Source organism: Nothoprocta perdicaria, unplaced genomic scaffold (assembly GCF_003342845.1).
Source record: "Nothoprocta perdicaria isolate Ctin4 unplaced genomic scaffold, notPer1 scaffold_387, whole genome shotgun sequence".
Classification (NCBI taxonomy): domain Eukaryota; kingdom Metazoa; phylum Chordata; class Aves; order Tinamiformes; family Tinamidae; genus Nothoprocta; species Nothoprocta perdicaria.
In genome coordinates this window covers 116264-132195 of record NW_020455629.1, presented here as the reverse complement: position 1 = coordinate 132195, position 15932 = coordinate 116264, and positions in this window count along the sequence as shown.

Genomic DNA, 15932 nt, shown 5'->3' with positions numbered 1-15932 from the left:
GCCTAAACTGAGGAACATTAACATTGATGTTTACAAGGGCCTGTGTTTCTTTTTAGAAAGGATCTAACTTGCTCAGTGTGATAAAAAGAAAACATCTGTGTCCACATGGTCAGGGGTCTCATTGTCATGGGAATATCTAAGAAAAGAAACAAAGAAGAAAAACACCAGAATAAGAAAAAAAAAAAAAAAAAGAGGGAAACTGAGAATGCCTTAGTAATTTCATTCTTTTTTTTTGAATGACCTGGAATACAATAAAAAACATACATGTGTGTGTGTGTTTCCATGTATATGGTTGGCGCTGCAAAAATGGAATAAGTACAGTGAAATTCTTGAGACATTGTGGTTGATAACAGTCATTCCAGTGGAATTAGCAATATCGAATGAAAATTTTTAAAATGATGCTTATTTAGTTTTGAATATTGGTGCATTTCCTCAGCTAACAACAGTCACCTCATATGAATTCAATTGAAAAACAAATGCATCTCATACTGAGATGGTTACAAATATTTTTGCAGGAATGAAGACCAGGATCTATGTGTTCGGAGAAATACATATAATATAGACGTGAAAATAACTTGTTTCTGCTCATTCAGAGAAGGATTCAGATCTTTCTGAGATTGGGATAGTCTGGCAAGAAATGGATAGTCACAGGCATATATATGAATCTCCTGAAGACTGATCAGGAGAGACTAGTGATGGAAGCAGGGGAAGGCCTCATGATATACTGTGAGATAGGAGTACTGTGAACTTGTTTATTCTTTGATATCCCTCTTCATTTCACCATGAGACACCCTTGAAGTGAAGACAAAATAAGAGACTGACTAGTGAGAAGACAGACTTACTTTAATTTCACAATGAAAAACCCCAAAAAAGTAGGAGAGAGTTAACAGAAATTTCAGGAGGAATTTATAATTTAAGTCCCTTCTTCAGATGAAGCCAATGTTGAGTTGCTGTTTAGTTCAGCTATGAAATGCTGGTGCTAACTCTGTCAATAAGCTTCAGGCTTCTGATGATCTCACCTCACATTGGCTGCTGGGACTAAGGTACAGAGTTTGCCTTGTACAATTTTACATCACAGTGAATCTAGCCTTGTTCTTGAAGGAAAAAGGTTTAAGTGATTATGCTGCTTATTTTATCACATGAGTTTATTCTTCCTAATATATTTTGAATCCTTTGGCTAATTGGAAGGTGTTTTAGGGGGGAAAAAATATTTGAGGGATTACATTACAAAACATTTTGTGCACTTCGTGGCAAAAGCAAGTAAAAAAATCCTCCTAGGAGACAGACTGAAGCATCTGTTCACTCCATGTAGTATTATCAAAGTTCACTCCATGTAGAACTATCAGTTCACTCCATGTAGAACTATGAAAGGAAAGGGCTGTAATCAATGGGCTACACCCTGGAAACCCTTCAGGTAGAATTCATAACTTTTTTTCACAATAGAAAAAACAAACATACGATATGAGGCTTCATCAGTTCTGCTGCTCATGGGCTTGCTTGTTCTAGTGCGGGGAATGTGGCTTGGCTYTCCTTCTGCAAAAACTAACAGGAGACCAGAACACAAGCCCAGCAGCCCTTAAGACATACTAGGAAAGTATAAGGAAATTATGAGGTCTAGTGACCTGTATTCCTGAGAAAGAAAAATCACCTATCTTTCATATCAAATTTCTCAGTAGCCTATCAGAATGCTTCCCATCTTTTGTTGAGAAAAAAAAAAAAAAAAAAAAAAAAAAAAAAAGAAGCATCTTGAGCTCAGGATACATGGCTACCCAAAGAAATGGGATTCAGTTCCATTTCCAGTTCCCAGTTCCGTTTTCAATTCCATTTTCTTCCCCAGGACATAGACTGTAGATGTTCTATGGGGAAGCATGGTTACTTACACTTTTTACATGAAAAATCTAATTTATATAGAAATAATCCTATTGCTTTTTTATTTTCTAAAGCCTATTCTATTAAAAACAATCTAAAATAAGAGCTGAATTTACAATGTATGTCTTTTTAACTAAAATGTCTGACTGGAATTTAAACCATATCACCTAACTATGATTCTTTATAAACACTGAATCTAGTGTCTTATCTGTTAATAGCATTTATCTATTTTTTTTGCTAACCTGATGAGTGAAAATTGTTTTCCTCATGATATAATTCCAGTGGAACATTCTTTGAGCACATTCACTCTTGGCATCCTCTGTACAAAACCTTGGCTAGATTTTTATTGCCACAGACACATCTACTTTACAAAGAATACCCTGGACTCCCTAGTAAGTATTCCTTCTTCTGTGTGTATTGTTCAGCATTCAGTCCACTAAACAATAAGCATAAGTCTAGCCTAGGAAAATTATAATTAAAAAAGTGAATTGGTCTGGAAAAGGTATCAGTGACTTCCAGCATTCACTAGCTCTCTTGTGACATCTCTACTGAATTTTCAATATATTTTTAATAATCTGTGAATGGTTCAGCTAGCAATATTCTCCCTCTGTTTGCTGTTACAGCTGCATCTAATTTGCAGRTTTAGAGACAGCCAGAAATCTCAACAAACCTGCAGACATGCAAATGCATCCTCAGCCCATGCCATTGATCTTTTAAGCAGACACAAATACAAAATGGTAGCAACCATCAAAGGCCGATTTCTACCATCAGTGAAAAATGTTTTTGTTCTCAGGAAAACTGATCAAAATAAACAATTTTCTTTTCCTTAGTATCYATTAGGAATTTATGTGTTACATAGACGTACACATATATTTGCCCAAGTTTGTTCTTTGTAAGAATGTACTGATCTGATGTTTCTGTTCCGGAATGGGTAGCACATACCGGTCTCCATAATATACAGTGGAGATGCTGCAGAGCCAGAATTCCCACTAAGCCATATTTCAAACCAGTGTCCCAGATGACTAGTTGTCATGTTTACAGCTGGGACACCAAATCCAAAGTCAGACCTTCACCCGCTTCCTCTGCAATCTACTCAAAATATGCAGACCTCTTACCTTTACAACACATATAATCATATAATTATTATGTAATAATGTAATTAGATTGCTATATAATTATATAAGTATTCTTTATTGTAAGTGGATACTGGATATATAAGTATCCAGTTATTGTGGGTTTTGTTTATAACAAGGAAGAGTCTTTACAGTGGCAAAGGTCTAACTGACTTCAATCTTTTCTATCATTACCTTCCCCCTACAAGTAAGTAGAAACTTAGTACTGTAACCCTAGAATAAATGGCTTACCATTTTCAACTTTCTCAGAAAATCSTAGCAATTACTACTGATCTGCCTTGTTGTGTCTGAGACCTTTGAGAAAAAATATAGTAATGCTTCATTAAAAGGTGTAAAGATCCAATTACTGGGCGAGATTCCCYGTATCAAAATGCTTCAGTGATCACAGCAAATATATGTAATATTTTATATTGCCCTGAAAGCTCAAGCTTATGAAGCAATATAAGACTAATATAATTAGAATGCTTAGTAAAAATAAAGGAAAGCAGACAATTCCAGAAGAGATTAAAGATCTGAGTACACGAGCATTTCCACAGTATCTTGCTGATACTGTGCCCCTGCATTGCACTCATTAGATTGCATCACATCATTAGATTGCATCACATCACAGAGTGACTAATATTTACAATACAAACCAGGATTAATTTCCTCTAAATCTGTCTGTCCTAAAATACATTTTCTAGTCTATGCTGCTTTTCTGGACCTTGCTTCAATAGCTAATGAGATTTGATAATTAGGACCTAATTCACTCTGTCTACTTTCAGCGCCTATTTTAAAAGGGATGAGTTAATGTTTCTCAATTGACTAGAGACAGATGGATGGACTTAAATGAAATAGCAAACTATAGCTAACTATAACCAGTTAGCATCAATCATGTCAGAAATGTTAATTCTTCTATCTTCTTCCCAAAGTAAGGAATATCTGCTGTGTGAGATTCATTTTAGTATACAGATCTTTAAGAGTTTATTTTGACTAGAAGTTATGTTTACTCAGCTTTGCTTTCATGCTTTAATAATCATAGAATCACAGAATGGTTAAAGTTGGAAGGGACCTCCAGAGACCCCTGCTCTAGCAGGGACCCCTAGAGCACAYGGCATAGGGTCACATCCAGGGTGGTTTTGAAGACCTCCAGAGAAGGAGACTCCACAACCTCCCTGGGMAGCCTGTTCCAGGGCTCTGTCATGCTCACAGGAAAGAAGTTCTTCCTCACATGCAGATGGAAYYTCCTGTGTTTCAACTTAGACCCATTGCTCCTTGTCCTGTCACTGACCACCACTGAGAAGAGCTTGGCCTCTTCCTCCCTACATTCTTCCCTCAGGGTATTTATACATATGGATCAGACCTCCTCTCAACCTTCTCTTCTCCARGCTAAACAGGCCCAGCTCACTCATTCTTTCTTCTCATGATAGATGCTCCATTCCCTTAATCAAATTTGCTGCCCTCTGCTGGTACCTCTCGAGAAGCTCCACATCCCTCTTACACTGGGGAGCTCAGAACTGCACCCAATACTCCAGGTGCGGCCTCACCAGAGCTGAGCAGAGGGGCAGGATCCCCTCCCTTGACCTGCTGGCAATACTCCTCCTGATGCAGGCCAGGATCCCATTGACCTTCTTGGCCACGAGGGTAACTCATGGTTAACTTGGTGTAAACTAGGACTCCCAAGTTCCTCTCGGTGGAGCTGCTCTCCAGCAGGTCAACCCCTAATCTGTACTGGTGCCTGGGATTATTCCTCCCCAGATGCAGGACCCTGCACTTGTCCTTGTTGGACCTCATGAGGTTCCTCTCTGCCCATCTCTCCAGACTGTCCAGGTCCCTCCAAATGGCAACACAGCCCTCTGTCTCAGCCACTCCATCCATCTTAGTATTGTCTGCAAACAAGAAGTTCGAAGAAGTTCCAAGGAATACCCTTGGAACCMACCATCACCATATTATTATTCTTGCTTTTACATTTTTGATACCTTAACTTTTTTTTTTTTAACATTTTTACCTTTTTTGTTTACTTTTTTGTGTACCTTAACTTTCAAGTTAATGCTATTGGTGCATGCTGGAGCTAAGTATAAACAACTATTTCCCTGATGATATTCACAGGATGTCACTAAAAAGACTTCACAAACGCTAGATAAAAGTGAAAGAGCACATGGAATTTCATAGTGTTTTTATATAAGGATATTCTTGCATAAGTAAAACTAAAATTGAGGAAGTTGGGTGCGAGGCTAGCTCTCTTACTGCAATTCTGTTGTACACTTAATGAGTGGCTGAAAGTACTCAAATCCTGTCAATACGGGGTCGATTTCAGGCATTCACATGCAACTAGCGGCACAAATTGCAATATCCTGACTACTTCCKGTTCCGGCAGCTGGCTAAACTCACAAGCTGGAGAAGACCACACAGGAAGTGTTAAGCTAAGAACCGAATAGTGCCTAAGGTAGGATAAGTCTGTTTTATTCTGTCTTGTGGAAGCTGTGCCTAAATAGCTTCCAGAGGTAGTGAGGCTTGACAAAAGAATTACAAAATAAATAAATAGCTTGTTAGAGCTACATTAGCACTGTGAATGAAGCAGGAAATGAGACATTCCCCTTCTGATCTCAGCAGTGTTCATGCACTTAAGCAGTTAAATAGGAGTCCAAAGGCAAGTCCTTTCTTCCAGCAAGTCCTCTCTTCACTAGACRTAACAGGCATGGTCCTAACATTTCAAATGTCGCTATTCTAATTCAGCAGCATGCACATTGATTTTACAGCCCTGCAATCAATGATTACAAGAAACTTTTCCATATTGATTTTGTGACATAACTGTTTCACCTTCAGGTGATGGACAATGGTTGCTATCCTGGCAGTGCCAATAGGAAGACCAGATAGAGCAAGGACCTGCACTCATTAGTCTGCTCCAAAAACATAGGTCAGGCAGCATAAGCACAAAATTTGGCCTTCCTTGAACATGTCTWCCCATTGCCGCCTTTCCTTGTTAGAGGCTTACACACAACCTGTCCTTTGTACATTACTGAGGATTTAATATAATCAGAAGGCACAAGGAGCATGGCTGCTGTGAAGGTTAAGTTGCCAAGAAAATCTTCCACTTAAAAAGAAGAACAAAGCAAGCAAACAAATAATGAAGCTCASCTGTTTAAGCAGAGCTTTTCCAAAACTTTTGCAGAAAATGACCAAGCAAAACATGTTGTTCCTGTTCCTGTCCAGGAACCATGAAGTCTTTTGTTATTCTCAAGTGTTATTAAACTGTCAACACCTTTTAAAAAAAAGTACAAATATCAGTTCTGCGGTTTACATTTGATTCTAAGAAAACATCTGTGAATTTATGAGATTTCCCATGAGAAACAGAGAGGATTCCTTTGCTGAGGGCCAAAATTTCCAATGAATGTATCATGAGAGAGATCATGAAGTCATCATTTTAATGTATTATTATTTTATGGAGCCTAAACTATAACTTAATGGCTACATATATATATTTATATAACGCTTAGCTGAGTGATAAGCAGTTATTTCCTCCTAAAGATGTTGATAAAAATTAAAACAATATATAGTTTAGAAAAAGTTTTCTTTCAAAATATTGATGCTTTATTAAGAAACTGAAAAGACTGATGTGCAAAAATACTCAGCTTGGCTGCAGTCATTGAAAATTTGCCCATCTTGGAGAAATTATTCATTTAATAGCTTGGACACCATTTAACATTGTGAAAGTTTTTAATTGTAACTACCCATTCAGTATAAAACACAGAGAAAATGCACAGTTATTTTTGGCCTTCTGCACATAGAATGCAGGTAGCACCTAAATCACGTCATTTGAACAGTGCAGCATTAAAGAACGCAAGTTCTTACTTGCCATTTTGAAGGAGAGAAGACTACAAGAGACTTGCAGTGAGTAGTTTCTTGGGGCCCTCCTTTTTCATCTAATCCAGAATTTTTGTCTTTCACAAACTAACAGCACAGTAACAATGGTCAAAAGTATATTATAGGTAAAAAGATGAGATCCTGGTAGTGAGTAGAACTTGCCATATAACACAGTTGTCTCTATTATAGTTCTGGTATAATAATGGTAATTTTGTAGTCCTCCTTCTAATTTTTTAAGAGCTTTAATTAAATTTTAAGAGCCAAAAAGAAAATAGAGCTTCCTCCTTTAGGGTGAGCCCTTGCTACCACTTGYCCATGTATGAGAAGGTCATTTTCCTTGGAGCAACCTCACCTGCCTGCTCCATCATATYCTCCTCTTCCAACAAGCTCTTATGGAAAGAGACCAAACTACTTCCAGACTCTGGCCTTACACTTTCATCCATACTTTGAATGAATAGGATGCACTTATGCATATTGGGTCTGTTGTAGAGGCTGATATATCTTTAAAAAAAAAATCGGAGAAGTTGCAAACTCTCCCCGCTATGTTTAGATATAATACCTTTAAAACATTGCAATGTTTTATTCAATGTCTTAAAACAGCTGTTCAGCTGTTTTATTTCTTACCTTTGTTTTCTGCACAGGTTTACCACATAGGTTTTTCTCTGTTAATGATTTGTTCTGTGTGATATTTTTCTTGTTCTCTCAGATCAACTTTGGAATTAAATGACAAGCTGTTTAAATAGCTAAATATATCATATATGCTTAACTATAATTCCTAAGCACTTCCTTGAATTGAATGGCAGTCCTTACATCAGCAATGACTATAATTTTTTTCCTAACAGTATTTTTCAGTGGATTTCAGGAGCTACAGTTGTTGGTGCCCACCTTGCTGGAAAATGTGATCTCTTGCTAAATATCAGAGGGAAAAAGAGCTTTTAGAAGATGATTGAAACTCTTGCATTTCCTTTGGCATCAAGTCAGCCATTAACATTTCTAATGATGTTGTGGTGTAATGGAGTACACCAGTTACCCAATACCCCAGTGAAATTTCCGGAGGACTAAGTTCTGTCCATGCTGCTAGAAATATCTATCTTCCGTGAATATTTAATAATTATATACATTAATTGAATTTCTTAACTTGTCCCTGGAGTGCYAATAATTAYTTGGAAAAAAACAGGGAGTTATAGGTGTCAGATGATTTACCAAAAAGTTCTCAGACATTTTATAAGGTGGTAGCTTTTTAAAATTATTTAAATGTTTCTACAAACCTTTTCTACTCTTTGTATGGAGACACAGAGCTAAAATGACTTGCTTTGTGCTGAGTTCTGCATGTCTCTAGAACATCTATAAGTCAAAGTTTATGCTCTGTAACTTCAAACAATATTTTAATGGTTATATGGATAGAATTACAGTGATCCCTGCACAGGGTTTTCTGCAGTTGCACTGTCCAGCACACAGATGCTTCCACCTGAAGATACAGAAATGTAATGGGGTCTCTGAAAAAGAGATGGACAGATAGGTGATGCTGTGGTCTTACCATCTCTCTATTTCTGAATCATTCATTCCGTCACTCACACACAAATTTCAATATTTTCCTTTTCCTCATCATTCTCTGAATGTTAAGAGACCAATTTAAACCAAAGGAGTCAGTAATACAGTTTCCCAGTACAATATATAAAACCCCCACAGCTGTACACAGTGGCTTTTGAGAATACTGACCTTGCTGAAGTTAATGTTTAAACTCTCACTAATTTTAAACAGGTCAGAATTGATCCTTGAAAACTTACAAAAAAAAAAAAAAAAAAAAAAAAAAAAAAAAAAAAAAAAAAAAAAAAAAGCGTTTGAGCTCCGTTTTAACCTGGATGGCAAGGTTTGTAAGGATTCTTCGAAGCACTGACCGCACCTTGTCCCATAGTAGAGCTTATGTCAGAAAGTGCAGCTGTACAAAGATTGTTTTGAGCCAGGTGCCAGGAATTAGTGGAAAATTAAGTGTCTCTCAGCTAACCATGTCACTTGTTCAGCCCAAAAGCCAAAAATATTCAATGTTTTGCACAGAAGGAGAATAATATTTTGCATGGASTTCACATTTTGTTTTCCCTTTTGTCACACCAGATGAATCTGAATGATAGCTTGTTTAATTGTTACACATAGTTTCTGAACTTTAGTTTTTTCTCTTTACATCACTACACTGAGTTCAGAAAACAAATATTTGGGTGGAGTATCTATTTATGTAGTTAAATTTYAAGTAAAAAAAAAGCATGTTTTCAACCACACTCAATGTCAAACAATCCAGTTTCATTCAGTTGTTATCCATGGTATGCTTTGATATTTTTAACAAGCTGTTTCTGTCATAACCACAATATTTTGGAAAATGACCATTTTTACGTTTATCAGCATATTGAATGAACTGAACTCAATGTTTTTCCTATAGAAGGAAAACATGACGAAGAAGAAAAATTTTCTCTGTGTAGCACAAACATCTGTGAACTAGCAAGAACTTCGGAACACTCTATATTGGTTTGTTATTAAATATATAAGTATAATATATATATGTAGGAATTGTAGAAACAAGGCTGAAAGATATATTTAGTTCATAGCAGATGCTACATAAAATGATATTGCATTTTCTAAAGTAGAAAGGCAGGGCAAGTCTTGAATCCAATCAAAAAAAACAATACAGCCTTGTTCATTTGCTCCATGTAATAGCTTTGATGATCTTTTATGCTCATGTAATAGGTTACCAGAGCAAACACAGCATATTAGCCACATATCTGGAATCCAAAATTCCATACTCAAGCAAAARGGATATTTTTCAAAATCTTCTGTGGTTGCCCCTACCAGCTTTTAACAAGAGAAATAAAGAAGGCTGTATGAATTTTCAGTTACRCACAAGGAATATGATTCATAAGGTTAATGAGAACAGCCAGCAAAACCTCTGAAAAACACGTCAACACATGTGGACCTAGTAGGACATAATGTCAACTTGCTTTTGTATTTGACCAATTAACCATGAAAAAAATATTAATATAAGCAGTTGTCCCTTCTGTTTATAAGAATCCATGTAAACAACCYCCCTCCCAAATATAATCAGGTTTTCCTCTGCATTTCCAGACTAATTGACAGTGAAAAAAAGGCAAAATGGAGCAGTTAACTCTTCTTCCTTGAACATTTTTAGTTTCTCAAGATGAGATGAAATTAAAATAACTTTAGAATAAAGTGGAAGTGAAACTAACTATATTCAAATAAGTGTGCAGTAAGTATCAGTGGATGAAGTTAAATCTATATCAGACACATTTTTAGCAGAAATTGGTGAAAACGCAGTTTAATTTATATGTGATTTGTGATAGACCAAATCACAGAATTAAGCTTATGAGTAGAAAAACACTCAAGGAATTCACYGTAATCCTGAACTCAGCAATAATTACGTGTTTAACTCCTCCTCTTGTTAGTGGAATCTGGGTGTGTTAATTTAAAAGCCTTCTCCTGGGAAAATTCCTAAATATATGAGATATCCCATTGCTTGATTTCTACTGTAATACTAAATTAATATGTTTTTCTATAGAATTTAAGTGCTGTCTATGACTTCAAGCTCTGKAGTTTTTCTTTCTCACATTTCTACTCTTAAAAAGAAAGTCAAAAATTCTAAGTTTTTTTTTTTTCCTTTGGTCTAATTGGGAGTTCTGTCTAAACTGAGAATTTTACTTAACAGCTTAACATTCTGCTTTTCAGGTATGTCGTTTTTTTGGTATGACCATATTTACACTTGTTTCTTTTGCGAATACTTACTGTAGAAAATCTTTGTCTTTCATGAGACAATAGGACTGCTTAAATTTCAGTTATCTTCAGTTAAGTATAGAGAGAATAAATACAGTTTAATGTAGTCCATTTGTTCATTTGTGCTTTTTTTTTTCTCTCTCTCTCCTGCTCAATTAAATTTTTTTAATAAGAGAACTGGTATATTTCAGATTTAGACCAAAAATATCTAGTAGCTTATATACAAAAGGAATTGCAAATGAGCTTCTCAGGGTCTCCAAACAACAAAAATAATTCAAGACTTTGCCCACAGGACAGCTATCTACTTTTAAACTGGAACAAAATGTCAGATGATGAGAAAAATCAAATATAGTTTTCCTTAGTCCAATCTACTTGCTAATTTGCTACATTTGCTACAAATAAATAAATACTTCATTCCTCTATTCCTCTTTTCTTTATTCTTTTTTTTTTTTTTTTTGTGAATCTCTATATAACACAATCCCCAATAGACGTGTGTGTATATTAAAAATAAATTCTTTGAACAGATTTTATATTTAGAAAATGATGCTTCGGCAAACCGAAGATAATGTGTTAGCACATAGACATATAAATCTTCCTACATAACAGAGTTAAGTATATACTGGTAGATTGCTTAGAAAATGTTGAGGTATTCATATATGAAGAGTCAGTTAATTACTATCAGAAGTTAATTAATTGTAGCGAATAAGAAGTCAATTGAACTAAAACCAGAATATTTGTATTTGGAAAAAATTAAGCCAGATTTTTGTTGGCAGTGTCAATACTTTTCTTTCTTTTTTTTTTCTTTTTTTCTTTTTCCCTCAGATGTGAAGTTTCTTGACTTCCACTCCTGAAAAGCCTCTGTTTCAACAGCTTGCCATTTTCCAAAGGAAAGTGTTTTATCCTAACATTCTCCAACAGTTCTAAACATTTCTCTAGTGTTAGGCCAGCACATATGGGAAGTGTTCATTTCCACTGGCCGCATGAAAAAATGGTTCAGGACACAGATGTTTGTACTACAATAAAACTACTAATTTGTATTTGCGTTTTAACTTCTTTTCAGATCTTCCACTATGGAAAAGTCTATTTTCTCTTATTTTCCATCTTCTCTCTTTAAGACAACAGTGTTCTACTTCTCATGCCAGAGTTAGGGTTATTAAGAACCCAAGTTAAACATATCCTAAGCTTTTCAAAAGTTTTATCAGAAAGCCATCTTTTCTATAAAGCCAACATTATAGAATTCTGGATTTCACCCATTCAGTAATTTACATTTTACTTCATGAATATCTGTAAAGGAATAAWGCAGGGGGAAAAAGAAAAAAAAAAAAAGGAGTTGTACCATAGTACAGGTCAATTCCGTGGTCTATGTCAATCATAACAGTTCTGGGCAATTCACCGTTCATTCCATTAATAGTGTGCATTGTCAATTGTTGAAATAATGCATCCAACTTCAGAAATAGWTCAAATTTCTCAAGAAAGACATTGCAACTATATATTTTTCTATCACGTTCATGGTGAACAGTCTTAAGATAGTGATTTTTTAAAGTATTTTTCAATTATTCTTAGCTGTATTTAGTTTTTTTAATGACATTCTAGTTAGACATTTAATGCTTAAAAATATGTAATAATACTTACGGTAAAACTCTTGGCACACAGATACCACTAGAAATTGTGTCACGGATTCACTGAAGTCAGGATGACTCTACAGTTGAGTTTCCCATTTTCTTGAAGTATGAAGTCCCATAAAGCTATACAGCCACTTTTGAACATCTTTTAATTTAGTCCTTTAACATTCTTTTTTTTTTCGTAAGCTTTATAATAGAACCAGATATAACTGAAAAACCCTATATGGTGCTGGATAGAATAACTGAGATTCCAAGTTCCACAAATCACACCCTTTGGTCCAGATCTGTTATACAGAGGTACTGTTTTCACCCTTTGTCATTTGTGGGGAAGCTCATTAACTGTGTCAGAAATTTCTTTTTCAGTRTATTGACTTCTCTAAGAGTCTTTTGGACCTGTTCCTGCATTGAACAACTTTTCTGATTTTCAGGATGATCTTCAATACATATCACTACTCATAATAGGCAAGATCCATTTCATCTACAGTTAGAGGCCTGTGAAGTATTTTAAAGCATCTTAAATGAATCTCCAAGACTGCTTTGGCAGACAATGAAAACAGGAGGAATTTTCAAGGAGTATCCTCACCATCTGAGACACTGATCTTAGGAGACAGCAATTTATCATTTGGAAGTGACCATTCCGTTCACTAAAAGGGAAAAGTAGAACATTTTACATTATATAGCTAACTTTTTTTTTTTTTTTACACATTTAACTTTACACATAATAACTTTCTTCTTATTAACAGTAGGATAAAAAAAAAAAAARGCACCATACCATCCCAACAGTATGATTCTTAGCATCCCTGCTCTATCAGACAATTGGAGAGCTTTTTMACTTCTCCATATGACCCAACAAATATCTCAGCATGACAACAGATGCATTGTCACAAGCCTCCTCTACCAATGWACACATTAGGACTTTAGTAGGCATTAACAAAGTTGTAAATCCGCTGTATTCAATGCAGCACTTCCACTTTACTGGAGTTTCAACCTGTGCACAGACATTTTTTATTCCCATTAACTGGAGGCACTTCTACAGTTAAATACAAAACAAATATATTTATTCTTGAACTGAAGACCAGAACTGATTCTGTCTTGTGGATTACCATGGGAAAATGGCTCTCCAGATGTAGAGAATCATTCTTGAAAGCTATAGCTTTAATCGTTTCAAAATGATCCCGAGGACATAGCATTTCTGCACATTCAGGTTACAGTGAGAAATCATTAGAACAAATTAGAAAATGGTCTGGAAGATATGTAATATAAGGCAAAATTTCTCTCTCAGGTCTCCTACATACATTCCATTATTGTTGGAGGAGGCAATGTTCCTTTAATTTTCAAGGATACAAGGAAATTCCAGATGGCAATAGCCTAAATCTGAATTAAGTCCAAAATGTAAACCAGTGGGAAAGCTGCAATCACAAAACAATCAGACTTGATTCCACTACAGACTTTCAGTTAATGCTTCTCTGATTCATCACATCCTGATTAAGGATATGTCCACAGATGTTTTGAGTGGGAAAAATCTCCACAGGGGTTTAGGAGGCTAATGGCCAAATTTCGGAGAATGTGGACATCTCTAACCCATGGATAGTTGCTCAGAGGTGGTGTCCTTCCCTGCTACTTTAGCCACTTAATCTACCCACTTGTGAATCTCTTTCCTCTGTTGCTCCCTACAGTTCTACGATTACTAACAGGAGCTTTTGCACTATTAGGATCTACTTTTGGAGATTATGAATTATTTTGCTTGTCTTTTCAAACAAGTTCTCATTCTATTGTAAGGAGTTGGTAACTCTCCAAAATAATGGTTGTCCTTATTACATCATGGAACATGGATTTAACCCTACTTTTACAGGTAGCAATTTCTTTTACAAGTAGTAATTTCTGTTGACTGCATTTATGGATAAWTTATAATCCCAAACTCTAATTACATTCCATGTACTCATCACAAATCTAAATTTTAGCTAAGTGGTTCCATCCGGCTTTCCCAAACATTGATTTAGATGCATAACCATTATTTTCCAGCTCACACTACTTCTGAATCATCTATTACTGTAATTGCAAAAGAAAAATCTCACAAAACTAATTGTTTGGATATAAATATTGGATATAAAATATTATTTTTCATCTTTTCTGAGATTTGACTTGAATTGCTTAAACCTCATATTCTTTCATGCTATATTATCTATAAAGCTGGATCTAGTTTCAATAGCATTAAAGTGCTTCCACTGCAATGCCTCCCTGCAATGTTTCATTTTCTCAGATCCATTTTTCTGTCTAAAAATATTTTACTTTCCCAAGATCACTGTGGTATGAGAACCAGACAGCTATTCAGACAAACCACAATTCTATCATTTCAAGACATACAAAGATTAGAATTAATGGCAATAGCTTATAGATGAAAATGTTACTTATCACAAAATAAACAAATAAAAAATGCCAAGGAAAACACCAGAACATCACAAAAATAAATAAATAAAAAGATATGTGGGGAGAAAGGCTGAAAAAAGAGCAGCACTCATAATGTTGAAACATTCTAAAGCGCAGTGGGTTTGTTTTCAAATTATATGAAAGAATATTATAAATCTATATAAGATAGTAGAAAGCAATCTTCTAACCACTCAGTGTGATTCAGATATGATGAGTTTGTCTTCTAATATAGTAAGGTTTAGATTCAGAAATGTATTATATATCTAAGTTTCATTTTTAGTGAAATAGAGACAAAATTCTAACTCTGTGAGTTAGAAATACTTTCACCAAACACCTATTAAGTACTATGGAAAGAGGTCTGTAATTCCTCAGATCTTCCAGGTCTCAKTTGCAGAACAGTTGTTCTGTTACAGAACAGAAATAAATATATAAGAAAAGGTTCCGGTTCAACTGAATTCGATTTGAATTCGGGTATTTATACTTACCAACACACACAGAAAAAGAATAGTTACTTTCAGTTTGGTTTTTATTTTCTTTCGCAGAATAGTTGAGATTAGAAAGCATCACTGGACATCAGCTGGRCCAAAACTCCTGCTGAAGCAGAGTCAGCTAGAACCAGTTGTTCAAGGTCCTATACAGTTGGATTTTGAATAACTCAAAGGACAGAGACCCTGCAAGCTTTCTAGGCAATTTGTCCCAGTGCTCACTCACCTTCATGATAATGAAGAGTTCTTATGCTCAGGTGGAATTTCTTTTGCTTCAGTTTGTGCCCATTGCATCTGATTATCATCAGGCACCATGGAGAAGAGTTTGACTCTATCTTATTTATACCATCCCTTCAGGTGTTTACACCATTGCTCAGATTCTCCTGAGCTTTCTCTCCTCCAGACTGAGCAGTTTCGGCTTTCTCAGCCTCTCCTCAGATGAGGGATGCTCCAGTCCTTTCACCATATTTGTGGCCCTTCCCTGGACCGACTCTAGCAGATCCATGTATTTCCTGCTCTGAGGAGCCCAGTATTGGTCCCACAGCTCCAGATGTSATGTCACCAGCGCTGAGTAGATCGGAAGGACTGCCTTCCTCAAACCACTGGCAACAGTCTACCTCATGCAGCTCAAGATACTGTATGCCTTCTTTGACCAGAATTGTTTCTTCCATCACCTTCCCAGGGACTGAGGTGAGGCTGACTGGCCTAAAGTTCCCTGTATGCTCATTCTTGTCCTTTTATCTATCTATCTATCTATCTATCTATCTATCTGAATGGAT